The sequence below is a fragment of the Somniosus microcephalus genome, chromosome 1 (genome assembly GCF_052327205.1).
Source record: "Somniosus microcephalus isolate GS21.2 chromosome 1, FLI_Smic_1.0, whole genome shotgun sequence".
NCBI classification, from domain to species: domain Eukaryota; kingdom Metazoa; phylum Chordata; class Chondrichthyes; order Squaliformes; family Somniosidae; genus Somniosus; species Somniosus microcephalus.
Window position 1 is genome coordinate 178327849 of NC_140987.1, and position 14873 is coordinate 178342721.

Genomic DNA, 14873 nt, shown 5'->3' on the forward strand with positions numbered 1-14873 from the left:
TCCCATGCGCCCACCCTGTTCCCATGTATCTTTATTCTCATTTCCTTCAACCATTTATCTAACCTATTCTTAAATGTTGACATGGTCTCTGGTTCAATCATTAACTCTGGTGGTACATTCCACAGCCCCATAAACCTCTGTGCAAAAAAAAATCTCCCGCTCTCTGTCCTAATGTAAATCACAGAAAGTTAGCATGCAGGTACAGCAAGCAATTAGGAAAGCAAATAAGCAATTAGGAAAGCAAATGGTATGTTAGCCTTTCTTACAAAGGTATTGGAGTACAAGAATAAGAAAGTCTTACAGCAATTATACAGGGCCTTGGGGAGACCACACTTGGGAGTACTGTGTACAGCTTTGGTCTCCTCACCAAAGGAATGATCTACTTGCCTTAGAGGGAGTGCAACGAAGGTTCACTAGACTGGTTTCTGGGATGAGGGGATGGTCCTACGAGGAGAGATTGAGTAGACTAGGCCTATATTCCATACAGTTTTGAAGAATGAGAGGTGATCTCATTGAAACATATAAAATTATTAAGGGGCTTGACAGGGTAGATGCAGGGGGCAATGTTTCCTATAAGCATGCACAAAACTTTAAATGGCCCGCGTAGCCCCTTGACGGGGCTGCACACCCAAAAAAAAATAAGAGGGAACATTAGCTGGGAGGACATTTCCCCTGGCTGGGGAGTCTAGAAATAGGGGCCATGGTCTCAGAATAAGGGGTCAGCCATTTAGGTCTGAGATGAGGAGAAATTTATAGAAACATAGAATGGTTACAACATGGAAGGCGGCCATTCGGCCCGTCGAGCCTGTGCCGGCTCTCTGCAAGAGCACTTTAGCTAGTCCCACTCCCCCGCCCGTTCCCCGTAGCCCTGCTTATTTCTCTCCTTCAGGTACTTATCCAACTCCCTTTTGAAAGCCGTGATTGAATCTGCCTCCACCACCCTTTCAGGCAGTGCATTCCAGATCCTAACCACTCGCTGCGTAAAAAAGTTTTTTCATACGTCGCCTTTGGTTCTTCTGCCAGACACCTTAAATCTGTGTCCTCTGGCTCTCTACCCTTTTGCCAATGGGAACAGATTCCCTCTTATCTACTCTGTCCAGACACCTCATGATTTTGAACACCTCTATCAAATCTCCTCTCAATCTTCTCTGCTCCAAGGAGAACAACCCCAGCTTCTCCAGTCTAATGACATAACTGAAGTCCCTCATTTCTGGAATCATTCTTGTAAATCTTTTCTGCACCTTCTCTAAGGCCTTCACATCCTTCCTAAAGTGTGGTGCCCAGAACTGGACACAGTACTCTAGTTGGGGCTGATCCAGTATTTTATACAGGTTCATCATAATTTCCAAACTTTTGGACTCTAAAGCTCTATTTATGAAGCCCAAGATCCCATAAACCTTTTTAACTGCTTTCTCAGCCTGCCCTGCAACCTTCAACAATTTGTGCACACATACCCCCAGGTCTGTCTGTTCGTGCACCCCCTTCAGGTTTGTACCATTTAGTTTATATTGCGTCTCCTCATTCTTTCTACCAAATTGTATCACTTCACACTTTTCTGCATTAAATTTCATCTGCCATGTGTCCGCCCATTTTACCAGCCTGTCTATGTCTTCCTGAAGTCTATCACTCTCCTCCTCACGGTTCACTATATTTCCAAGTTTTGTGTCATCTGCAAATTTTGAAGTTGTGCCCTGTACATCCACGTCCAAGTCATTAATATGCATCAAGAAAAGCTGTGATCCTAGAACCGACCCCTGGGGAACACCACTGTATACCTTCCTCCAGTCCGAAGAACAACCGTTCACCACTACTCTCTGTTTCCTGTCACTTAGCCAATTTTGTATCCGTGCTGCCACTGTCCCTTTTATTCCATGGGCTTCAACTTTGCTGACAAGCCTATTATGTGGCACTTTGTCGAACGCCTTTTGGAAATCCATGTACACTACATCAACCGCATTACCCTCATCAACCCTCTCTGTTACCTCATCAAAGAACTCAATCAAGTTAGTTAAACACGATTTGCCTTTAACAAATCCGTGTTGGCTTTCCTTAATTAATCCACACATGTCCAAGTTAATTTTGTCCCTGATTACTGTTTCTAAAAGCTTCCCCACTACAGAGGTCAAACTGACTGGCCTGTAGTTGCTGGGTTTATCTTAGCACCCTTTTGTGAACAATGGTGTAACATTTGCAATTCTCCAGTCCTCTGGCACCACCCCCGTATCTAAGGAGGATTGGAATATTATGGCCAGTACCTCCGCGAATTCCTTCCCCAATTCCGTCAGCATCCTAGGATGCATCCCATCTGCTCTTGGTGATTTATCTACCTTAAGTACAGCCGGCCTTTTTAATACCTCTTCTTTATCAATTTTTATCCTATCAAGTATCTCCACTACCTCCTCCTTCACTATGTCTATGGCAGCATCCTCTTCCTTGGTGAAGACAGATGAAAAATACTCGTTTAGTATCTCAGCCACACACACTGCCTTCATGCATAAGTCCCCTTTTTGGTCCTTAATCGGCCACACCCTTCCTCTTACTACCCTTTTACTATTTAATATACCTATAGAAGACATTTGGATTACCTTTTGCGTTGGCTGCCATTCTATTTTCATATCCTCTCTTTGCCCCTCTTATTTTCTTTTTCACTTCTCCTCGGACTTTTCTGTATATAACCTGATTCTCAGATGTATCTGCAACCTGACATCTGTCATACCCGCTCTTTTTCTGCTGCTTCATATTCTCTATCTCTCGTCACCCAGGGAGCCCTGCCTTTAGTTGCCCTGCCTTTCCCCGGAGTGGGAATGTACCTCAACTGTACCTGAACTATTTCCTCTTTAAAGGCAGCCCATTGCTCCATTATAGTTTTGCCTGCCAATCTTTGATTCCAGTTTACCCGGGCCAGATCCGTTCTGAACCCACTGAAATTGGCCTTCCCCCAATTAAACATTTTTAATCACACAAAGGTTATGAATCTTTGGAATTCTCTACCCCAGAGGGCTGTGGATGCTCAGTTGTTGAGTATACTCAAGACAGAAATCAATAGATTTTTGGATATTAAGGGAAACAAGGGATATGGGGATAGGGCAGGAAAGTGGAGTTGAGGTCGAAGATCAGCCATGATCTTATTGAATGGTACAGCAGGTTTGAAGCGTCGACTGGCCTACTCCTGCTCCTATTTCTTAAGTTCTTATGTAAATCTCTTACATTTAATCTTATATTCATGTCCCCACATTCTAGAACTCTTAATCACTGGAAACAATATTTATACCTATTCTGTCCCATCCCTTCATAATTTTTTAACAAATCAATCTTTAATCTTCTCTGTTCTTATGAAAACAGGCTGAATTTTTCCCAAGTCATTCTTCATATTTGTATTTCCTCATACCAGGCAGCATCCCAGTAAATCTGCACTGTAGCTTTTCTATTGACTCAAGATCTTTCCTATAGTGTGAAGCCCAAAACTGTGCATAATACTCCAACTGTGGTTTTAGTAAGATTTTATATAGATTTCACCATTACATTTGGACTTTTATATTCTATAGTTCTTGTCATGCAGCTCAGTATTCCATTAGCTATTTTTATCACCTTATCCACTTGAGGTGCTCCTTTTGTAAAGCTGAACCCCAAACTCCTCTGCTCTTCTGTGTCACCCAGCTTTCCCCCCACCAAATGTGCTGCCCTTGGATACGCTGAGGATCCGTGGAGGCCCACGTATCACTCCATGCACATCATGAGGATTCCCTGCACTGTCATTCCTTTGTGTCTAACTTTAAGAATGTAGATAGTGTTAGTCTAGAACTCCCAAGAGCACTAAACTCTCAGAAGAATCAAATTCCTCTCATTCGCTTCAAACGAGTATTAATTTTAGGGGAAAAACTACGTCCAATAGTACACCTCAAGGCTGAACTTTTACTAGTGCTGAACTCCTGCCAAGGCTAAATGCCACTCTTCTAGCCTCTCACACGCCACTAACATCTCAGAGCTCAAGACAGAAGGAATGGTTTTGTCACAATGGAAGTTATCAGCATCATCATAACCACATCCCTCTGTATTAAACAATTCTACACAAATTATCACGAAGGAAACTTTCTTCTAGATCTGTATAGTTTAAATATAGGTTGACTAGCCAAATTAACAATAGCAAAGAACTATTGTTTAACCCTTTATTGTCCATGGAATAATTTCAACACCAAACATTGATTATGATTAGATTACACATTTGGCAATAGAAATTCAAACACTACATTCTGGAGATGGAAATCAGGAAAATTTATATTGCAAATGGTCAATGGTATAAGTAAAGTTATTCTTGCTAGATTTCTCCCAATAAATGATTCTGACTTTAAGGGTAAAAATATTTGGAATGCACCATTTTTACATGCGAAAAAAAACTCACCTCTTAATATAGAGTGCTGTCAAATGTGTAGTTAAGAGGTCGGGTCCACAGGTGCTCGCTAAAAGGGCAAGTGATGTGTCTGCCCTTTAAATTAATACACACACACATACAACTTGATTGAAAATAAATTTTACTTCACTACCAGCTACCATTATGTTGTGCTTCTTCATAACCAATTTCCACTTATTACGCTTCCACTGCATTTTTCAAGCATTATTACGCATCACATCCATGATGTAACGCTTCAGCATATCCAACAGGTCAGGAAAGCAGTAGTGTAAAATACACCATTTATTTTTTCACTTCCGGCTATTCTCAAATTAACAAATCACGAATTCTATATCTTTATACTTAAGTATTCACACAACACTATCTAATCGGGAATACAATTATACTTAAACCCCATTCTATGTATCAAATCTTGCAATGGAACAGTGTACTTATAATGAGCAGTAAAACAAGCAGCGTTTCCTCATTGAATCAGACTTTGAATGCTGTTGTATTGAGCCAGCCCCACGTTATTGTAAACCTTCTACAACCGTCTCCTGTTTCTAAACAATCGTTCCAGCCAAATACCAAATAAACGACGTTGGAATAAATAATTCTAAAGACATTTTCAGTCTACTTGGCCAAAGATTACCGGTGGAGACTCCGCCCGAAAAGATCTGAATCTGCAAATGCTGACCTACAATGTTCACAAGATCAGAGCGTTCAGTCATCACACTCCAGCCCGTCTCTTCCCCCCCATGACCCAACCTAAACCAAGGCAGCTGAACATACCTACAGACACCCAGCGAACAGAGGCTGGCCAATTTCTTAGGCGATTTCAATCCGCTCCCATCACTTTCTCTTTGATGCCCTCGTATGAGAATTGGGGACATTTAATAAAAATCGTACCATGAATCAGTTCGGGTTTTTTTTTTTAAAAAGAGGGTTGGGGTGGGGAAGGACAAATAAACCAACCTTAATCCGAATTACTGAGATATCGGTCGGATCCCAATCTTACTACCGAGTCGGTGACCGCGAAAATGCTGTAATCAGGAAGAAAAGAGAAAGCAGGTTGAGTTCAGTTGTGGCAGTGGAGAGCGCCCGGATCTGTCACATGATTCTGATGTAAAAGACATGGCAGCGCCGAGGAATTGCAATCTGTTAGTAATGGATTAAACAGGAAGACCGCACCAACACGTGAGGTTTAGGATGATTTTTGATATTTTTGGAAATATTTAATGAGTAGGCAGGTTCTAATCTCACCCAGTTACTTGTAATTATACTGTAGCCAGAAATTTCAAATTAATCCATTTTGTGTTGCAGTGCTGCAGATTATATCTTAGCTACCCGCCCCCCCCTTTCCCTGTCCGGCCCGCCCCCGACACGTATGTTTTAGGAGGATAGATAAAACTGAAATGTGGGATAATATATTTCAAGTGGGGCCCGATAATTCATAATTGGAAGTCATGAGCGAGGAATGGCCAGTGCAATGAATGGGTTGTACAAAGTGTGTCATGTATTCTGTTAATAAGGCATGCTAAATAATTAAAATAGTAAGTTACATGTAACAATTTTGCAAATATATTCATAGAATCATAGAAACCTACAGCACAGGAGGCCATTCAGCCCTGTGTGTCTGTGCTGGCTCTTTGAAAGAGCCATCATGCTTAGTCCCACACACCACCCCCTGCCGCCTTTCGTCCGTAACCCTGTACGTTCCTCATCCTCAAGTACCTGTCCAACTCCCTTTTAAAATTTATGGAATTGGCTTCCACCACACTTTCAGGTAGAGCATTCCAGATCTTAACAACCCTGTGTGAAAAAAATTCTCCATCTCTCCTCCAGATCTTTTGCCAATGATTTTAAATCTATGGCCTCTAGTTATTGACCCACTCACCAGAGGGAATAGTTTTTCTCCATCTACTCTCTCAAAACCTCTCATCATCCTGAAAACCTCTATTAGGTCACCTCTTAACCTTCTCTGTTCCAAGGAGAACAGTCCTAACTTTTCCAACCTCTCCTCATAACTGAAGTCCCTCATCCCTGGTAACATCCTGATAAACCTCCTCTGTACCCTTTCTAAAGCCTCTACATCTTTCCTTAAGTGTGGTGCCCAGAATTGTTCACAGTACTCCAGCTGAGACCTAACCAGTTATTTATAAAGTTCTGGCACGATCTCTTTGCTTTTATATTCTATTCCTCTATTTATAAATCCAAGTAACCCATATGCCTTTTTTAACCACCTTAATGGATTTGGGTATTTTTTTTTATTCGTTTATGGGATGAGGGTGTTGCTGGCAAGGCCAGCATTTATTGCCCATCCCTAATTGCCCTTGAGAAGGTGGTGGTGAGCCGCCTTCTTGAACCACTGCAGTCCGTGTGATGAAGGTACTCCCAACAGTGCTGTTAGGTAGGGAGTTCCAGGAATTTGACCCAGTGACGATGAAGGATCAGCAATATACTTCTAAGTCAGGATGGTGTGCGACTTGGAGGGGAATTTGGAGGTGGTCTTGTTCCCATGCGCCTGCTGCCCTTGTCCTTCTAGGTAGAAGAGGTAGCGGGTTTGTGAGGTGCTGCTGAAGAAGCCTTGGCGAGTTGCTGCAGTGCATCTTGTAGATGGTACACACTGCAGACACGATGCGCTGGTGGTGGAGGGAGAGAATGTTTAAGGTGGTAGATGGGGTGCCAAACAAGCGGACTGCTTTGTCCTGGATGGTGTCAAGCTTCGAGTGTTGTTGGAGCTGCACTCATCCAGGCAAGTGGAGAGTATTCCATCACACTCCTTACTTGCACCTTGTAGATGGAGGAAAGGCTTTGGGGAGTCAGGTGAGGCACTCACCGCAGAATACCCAGCCTCTGACCTGCTCTTGTTGCCACATTATTTATGTGGTTGGTCCAGTTAAGTTTCTGGTCCGTGGTGACCCCCCAGGATGTTGTTGGTGGGGGATTCGGCGATGGTAATGCTGTTGAATGTCAAGGAGCAGTGGTTAGACTCTCGCTTGTTGGAGATAGTTATTGCCTGGCACTTGTGTAGCGCGAATGTTACTTGCCACTTATCAGCCCAAGCCTGAATGTCATCCAGGTCTTGCTGCATGCGGGCATGGACTGCTTCATTATCTGAGGAGTTGTGAATGGCGCTGAGCACTGTGCAGTCATCAGCAAACATCCCCATTTCTGACCTTATGTTGGAGTGAAGGTCATTGATGAAGCAGCTGAAGATGGTTGGGCCTAGGACACTGCCCTGAGGAACTCTGGTAGCGATGTCCTGGGGCTGTGATAATTGACCTTCAACCACCATAACAATCTTCCTTTGTATTAGGTATGACTCCAGCCAGTGGAGAGTTTTCCCCCCCGATTCCCATTGACTTCAGTTTTACTAGGGCTCTTTGATGCCACACTCGGTCAAATGCTGCCTTGATGTCAAGGGCAGTCACTCTCACCTCACCTCTGGAATTCAGCTCCTTTGTCCATGTTTGGACCAAGGCTGTAATGAGGTTGTGAGCCAAGTGGTCTTGGCGGAACCCAAACTGGGCATCAGTGAGCATGTTATTGGTAAGTAAGTGCTGCTTGATAGCACTGTTGATGATACCTTCCATCACTTTGCTGATGATTGAGAGTAGACTGATGGAGCGGTAATTGGCCGGATTGGATTTTTCCTGCTTTTTGTGGACAGGATATACCTGGGCAATTTTCCACATTGTCCGATAGATGCCAGTGTTGTAGCTGTAGTGGGACAGCTTGGCTAGAGGCACGGCTAGTTCATAGAAAGTTACAGCACGGAAGGAGGCCATTTTGGCCCATCGTGTCCGCGTCGGCCAACAAAGAGCTATCCAGCCTAATCTCACTTCCCAACTCTTGGTCCGTAGCAAGTTACAGCATCCCAAGTGCACATCCACATACTTTTTAAATGTGGTTACGGTTTCTGCCTCTACCACCCTTTCAGGCAGTGAGTTCCAGACCCCCACAACCCTCTGGGTGAAGAAATATCCCCTCAAATCTCCTCTAAACCTTCCACCAATTACTTTAAATCTGTGCCCCCTGGTTTTTAACCCCTCTGCTAAGGGAAATAGGTCCTTTCTATCCACTTTATCTAGGCCCCTCATAATTTTATACACCTCAATAAGGTCTTCCCTCAGCCTCCTCTGTTCCAAGGAAAACAGACCAGCCTATCCAGTCTTTCCTCATAGCTAAGATTCTCTACTCCTGGCAACATCCTTGTAAATCTCCTCTGTACCCTCTCTAGTGCAATCACATCTTTCACAGAATCACAGAAACCCCACAGTGCAGATAGAGGCCATTTCGGCCCATCGAGCCTGCACAGACACATATCCCACCCGATCCCCGTAACCCCACGTATTTAATCCCCCTAACACTAAGGGTCAATTTTATCATAGCCAATCAACCTAACTCGCACATCTTTGGACTGTGGGAGGAAACCGGAGCACCCGGAGGAAACCCACGCAAACACGGGGAAAATGTGCAAACTCCACACAGACAGTCGCCCGAGGCCGGATTCGAACCCGGGTCCCTGGCGCTGTGAGGCAACAGTGCTAACCACCAATGTGGTGACCAGAATTGCACGCAGTACTCTAGCTGAGGCCTAACTAGTGTTTTATACAGTTGAAGCATAACCCCCTTGCTCTTGTATTCTATGCCACGGCTAATAAAGGCAAGCATTCCGTATGCCTTCTTAACCACCTTATCCATCTGGCCTGCTACCTTCAGGGATCTGTGGACATGCACTCCAAGGTCCCTTTGTTCCTCTACACTACTCAGTGTCCTACCAATTAATGTGTATTCCCTTTCCTTGTTAGCCCTCCCCAAATGCATTACCTAACACTTCTCCGGATTGAATTCCATTTGCCACTGTTCTGCCCACCTGACCAATTTCAAATTCAAAGAATACTGAACCCAAAAACGACCCTTAGGGAACACTACTGCAAACCACCTCCCAGTCTGAAAAACATCCATCCACCACCACCCTCTGCTTCCTGTCACTGAGCCAATTGCATACCCATACCGCCACTTTCCCCTTAATTCCATGGGCTTCCATCTTCTTAACAAGCCTCCTGTGTGGCACTTTGTCGAATGCCTTCCGAAGGTCCATATATACATCTACTGCACTACCTTGATCAACTTGTTACCTCATCAAAGAATTCAATCAGGTTAGTCAGACACAATTTGCCTTTTACAAATCTATGCAGGCTGTGCTTGATTACACCATGCCTTTCCAAATGAAAGTTTATTTTGTCCCTCATAATGGTTTCCAATAACTTCCCCACCACCAATGTTAGGCTGACTGGCCTGTAGTTTCCTGGTTTATCCCTCTCCCCTTTCTTGAATAGTGGTATAATATTAGCAACCTTCCAGTCCTACAGCACTACTCTTGGAAGAATGTGACCATTGCCTCTACTATTTCTACCTTTGCTTCTTTCAGCAAGCTCGGATGCATTCCAACCAGACCAAGTGACTTACCAACTTTCAGTAATGCTAATCTTTTGAGTACGTCTTCTCTATCTATTACTATCCTGTCCATAACTTCCCTCTCTTTAGTGTAACCTTCATATCATCCGCTTCCTTTGTGGAGACAGATGCAAAGTACTCATTTAATGCTTTAACCATGTCCTCTGTCTCTGCATGAAGATTTCCCTTTGGGTCCTTAATAGGCCTAACTTTTTCCCCAGCTAACGTCTTACACTTTATGGGTCCGAGGTGGCCAAGATGGGGGTCTTGAGCTGAAATGCCAGTTTAGCCTGCGTTTAGCGCAAGACACCATCTTTATAAAGGAGTTGAAGCACGCACTAGGAACATCTACCCGGAGGATCATTGAGGGGCTGATTGCCATTTAAATGACCTGCTAGCTCACATTAATGAGGCTGCATAGCATTTTGGTGGATAGCCCTTGACCTACCGTCCTCTCCTAACAGCAACCAGCTGATTGGGAGTGAACAATTTGTTGCTGAGGATTTTGAGCACTACTTAAAGGTGTATCACACCTTTGACTGTTCACTTGCTGCTGGAGGTTTGAAGAGGACTTTTAAAAGATATATTGGGAGACCTTCTGGGACACTTTCTCGAGACTTCAACACTCGAGCAACATTTATTCCAGCAATTTTCTGAGGACTTTACCTAAAGTGAGTGTTGTGCTACTCTACCTTTTTAGACACCTTATAGGAGTCACCAGGAGAAAGGGAGTGCTTGGTCATGGGCATCATGCTAGGGTTCCCTCTTGGTTTACAGGAGGAATGGGAGAAGGACATGAGGCCAGGCAGAGCAGCACCAGATGCTGCAGGAGAGAGGGAGAGGAGGGTGAGGTGAACTCCTTTCCACTTGCAGGTACAGGACATTCCCCTCTCCTCTGGACCTCCTCCACCAAGACCTCCAGTGCCATGTGAGAACCTATGCACCCTCTCACTCAGTCCCTGAGTCATCCCGGAACCTGGCGCTGCGAGTCAGCTAGCACACTCCAGACCTTCAGTGGAAGTGGGTGTGAGCCCACGTATACTGCTTGACGAAAATTGCGTCTAATCAGCGCTTGAGTGCTAAACTTGCAGGTGTCTGTTTTAGCACCTCCAGGCAAGTTCAAATTATGGTAATCAGCAAATAGGACCAAAATTGTATGCTAAAACCAGACTTTCAAACAGGTGTATCTTATTAGCTTGTGGGCACAACTGGCAAATTGAGCCCAAAATTGCGACCATTTTGCAGATGTCAAATTGCGCCCATGTTTCCTCACAATCTAATCAGAATACACACGAGCATAAAAGTAGCCGTAAATCCACTCAATACGTGGTTGAAATATAGTTGGAACAAAGTCAATAGGGCTCAAGCTGTGAGGGTGGAGGACTATGAAAGTCAAATAAAAACATTTTTTCCTTCCATGAGACTGGGGAGTGCAAGGTAAGAAGCATACAGGTCTCTGTCCTGCAGATCTTTTAATTAATTAATTTAAATTGCTCTGTCGAGAGTCTGAATTGTCTCAAACGTTTCTCTCCTCACAGATGACTGATTGACAGGAGAAGGCTGCCATGAAGAGGGCTTTCAGCATTGCTGATTAAAATTTTCAGGCCCTCTTGGATGAGGTGGAAGGGAGGCACCAGCAGCTGATCAGCTCCTCAACATCCTAGCCCTCACGTGCGATGAGGAGGCAGGCATGGCTGATGTTGCAGACTGAGTGACATGTCAATTGTGTCCAGGACAGCGGGACAGTGCCGAAAGAAGTTCAACGATTTAACTAGAGCAGCGAAGGTAAGAAAGTCACAATGTGATAATGTTCTCCCATGCTCAACGTGGCCGCTAAACTCACGATTAGTGCCTGGTGGCGTGACTCAACTGAAAGATGCAGACCAGTAGCCCCTTCAATTACTCCACACACTTAAAGCACAAGCCTAATTTTTTCCATTGTTGTTTTAGTAAGGCAAGAAAGTGCATAATGCCCATGAGCAGGCAAAGGGGGTGGGGGTGGTGGTCCCGGTCCCAAACCTCCGCTGTCTAACCCCACATGAGCATAAGTCAATGGAACTAATGGGCTGCTACATCATTATTGGCTGCAAGGAGGCTGGGGTGGGTGGAGAGTCCATAACCAGGTGAGTACCTGCCCAGTTGCTATTGATCAATGCTCCAGTACAAGACAGTGGCACAGGGATTTCAGAAAGGTAAGTGGAGCAGCTTTGCAGGACCACAGGTATTGGACAGTTATGGAGGGTACAGGTTGACAAACCAATGCCACTTCCGGAATTTTCTGCCAGATATAATGTTGGGTGTAATGTAATAAGATGGCTTGATATAACATATTCCTGTCATTTGCACTTTAGCAACATTGGCCACAGGAACGTATCCTGGTGTCCAGCGTTCCTATGGGTCGTGTGTGTTGGGTGGTAAATCTTAAAAGCCGATTGATTTTACTGGGCAAAGCAGGAATTTAAAAAGTATTTTTAATTTGAAATCTTTCAAATAAAAATAGACTGGAGGGTATCAGTAGCTTTGCAGGTCTAAGTTATACCATTGTAATACAGCCCTTCAAACTGTCCCGAGCAATTTGTCCCTGTAATACTGTATTCACCGCCCTCCCCAGCCTTTCCGATCCCTCCCATCTCTCCGCTTCCCGGCTGCAGGCTGGTGCCAAAAGCCTACCCGCCCAACAGCCAGCCAGCCTCTCAAACTGACTGCTACGGCTGGGAAATTGAGATAAAAATGTTAATCAGGTTCTGCTGTTAAATTCAGCAGGATCTGAGGGAAACCTGTTCTTCCGTAAAAGATCCCATGGCACTATTTCGAAGAAGAGCAGGGGAGTTACCTGACGGTGTCCTGGCCAATATTTATCTCTCAAACATAACAAAAACAGATTATCTGGTCATTATCACATTGCTGTTTGTGGGAGCTTGCTGTGTGCAAATTGGCTGCCGCATTTCCCACATTACAACAGTGACTACACTCGAAAAGTACTTCATTGGCTGTAAAGCACTTTGAGACGTCCGGCGGTCATTAAAGGCACTATATAAATGCAAGTCTTTCTTTCATGGTCTAGTTACTTATCCACCTTGCATTCTGCTAACTTTTTTCTGAATCAATTCCTTTTCCACAACTACAGTTTCCCTCGCTTACACCGCTCATGCTTATCACAGGCGGCCACCTATATCAGGCAAATGGCTCTAACCATCTGACGTTACCATAGGCTCAATTACCAAGGTGTCCGTTATAACGTATTAATTGTACCGACTATTTAGGGCAGTTCAATAAATACTGGCTGCGTCTATTTGCAACACCAGTGGGTGGGACCAGATTTCTGATTGGTCCCCTTGGCGGTCAAGACACATGCAACAGTTTGTCTGGAATGTGTAATTTGATCCTGCCTGCTGCAGACAAAGCTGCAATATGTAATTTGATCCAGTCTTGCCAGTGAGCCTACAGAAAGTAGAAGTATAGTTTGCTTTGTGAAGATCCTCTGTTATCTAGTATTCTGCAATTGTAATTATAGTTGTCCTTGGCTGGTAAAATAAAAGACTTTATACTCAAATTAGTGGGTTAGTTAATTCTTTTGAGTTTTTTCTCTTTCTGGAAGTGATAAAAATTTGTTAATTCTGAATGAGAGGACTGTGTGTATGGAGTCAGAGTGTGTGGCGTATGGGTGAGTGTGTGGTGTATGGGTGCATATGTCTGTCTGTGCCAGTTTTCCAGAAGCATCTTTTTCCCTTCAAATACACAAACTGAAGTGGTATCTTACATTGAAATGGAATACTTCACAGTTGAGTTGAATGTGAAAATATCTCATTAATAGGAAATCTTATTAGTAGGTTCGAGACAATCTAAAACATTTTGCGTTTGCTGGAGCGGCAGTGACTCAAATGGCAGAGGCGGGTGACCCAATTTAAAGGATTATTAGCTTGTTGTCAGACCCTCAAGAGTCTTTTTAGACTTACCTTTCGAATTTCACTGGACGCCCATGGGACTCACGCTGCTCAGGAACCACATCTGTCAACCTGAGGCAGGAGTTGAATGGCCATTGATCCAGCTGATTAGTTGACAGCATCAAATGTAGTACAAAAGCTCCCACCTGACAGCTGATCACTTTCCTCAGACAGAAGCTGTTGCTGACTGCATTCCCAGCAGATTGAGCTTTTCTACAGGCTGCAAGTCTTTCAAGCAAAGTCTCCATCCAGTGTCACCTCATTGAAAGAACCTCTCACCATTGACAGATTGCTTCTGTCATCTCTACTTCACCTGCCATCTATGCCAGCAATGTGGGTGCCGTTTATACTGTCTCACCTTGGTCCTCATAATCTGCACACCAACAACACCACCAACTATCTCTGCAATCACCTGATGCTGCACAGGACTAAGGGCATCAGTACCCAAGCACATTGCTGCCTGTGTCATCTTTCTCTTACGTGTGCTTCTACCCGTGGCTTCAGCAGAGGTAGAGTCAGCTTGCTCACTTCCCTGCTGCCAAGGAGCTGGAGAGCACCTTGCTGCACATCAGTGGGGCCAGGAGGACCCACATCGACGCCGACATCCCTCCTGGAGAGGAGGTCTATCAGCCTCTGCCATCTATTCTCCATATAGACCATGTGCTCCTATGAGTGGCGCATTAGCTGCTCCATGCAGGTGACCATCCTATCCATGGAAGAGCCTACAGTCGCCATCACCTGCGACATGGTGGTGCTCATGTTGCAGACATTGTGCTCGCAAAACCTGTCAGAGCCCCCTGCACTTCTTCCTGCACCTCCAGGATCGCCCTATTTCTGGATGGCCCCCGAGGCTCAACGTCAGCATGTAGCTGAGCAGTGCTAGCAGCGTCCTGCGCCCTCCGGCAAGGACACTCCACTGCTGTCCCTGTCTCCACCATCTGCTCTTGCTCACTTGTGAGTTGAGACACCAGGTGACAACACTACTCTATCTTGTGTGGGACGCACCCAGGTGTGTGCATCTGTGCTGGTGCTGGGTGCACTTGTGTCTAGTGACGCTGAGCCCTCAGAGGCTGGAGGCT

The 14873-nt window shown here is 44.7% G+C and overlaps 1 protein-coding gene across 2 annotated transcripts in view; it reads right to left on the minus strand.

Annotated features, from left to right (window-relative positions):
- macir (macrophage immunometabolism regulator) overlaps positions 1-14873 on the minus strand; it is a 49751-nt gene that overhangs the window by 15715 nt on the left and 19163 nt on the right. The window contains exon 2 of one of the 2 annotated variants that reach the window (XM_085987711.1): positions 5363-5430. The exons of the other annotated variant lie outside the window; for it this stretch is intronic. The gene's annotated coding sequence lies outside the window, so the exon portion shown is untranslated. The remainder of the gene's footprint in view (positions 1-5362; positions 5431-14873) is intronic. 2 annotated transcript variants of the gene reach the window in all.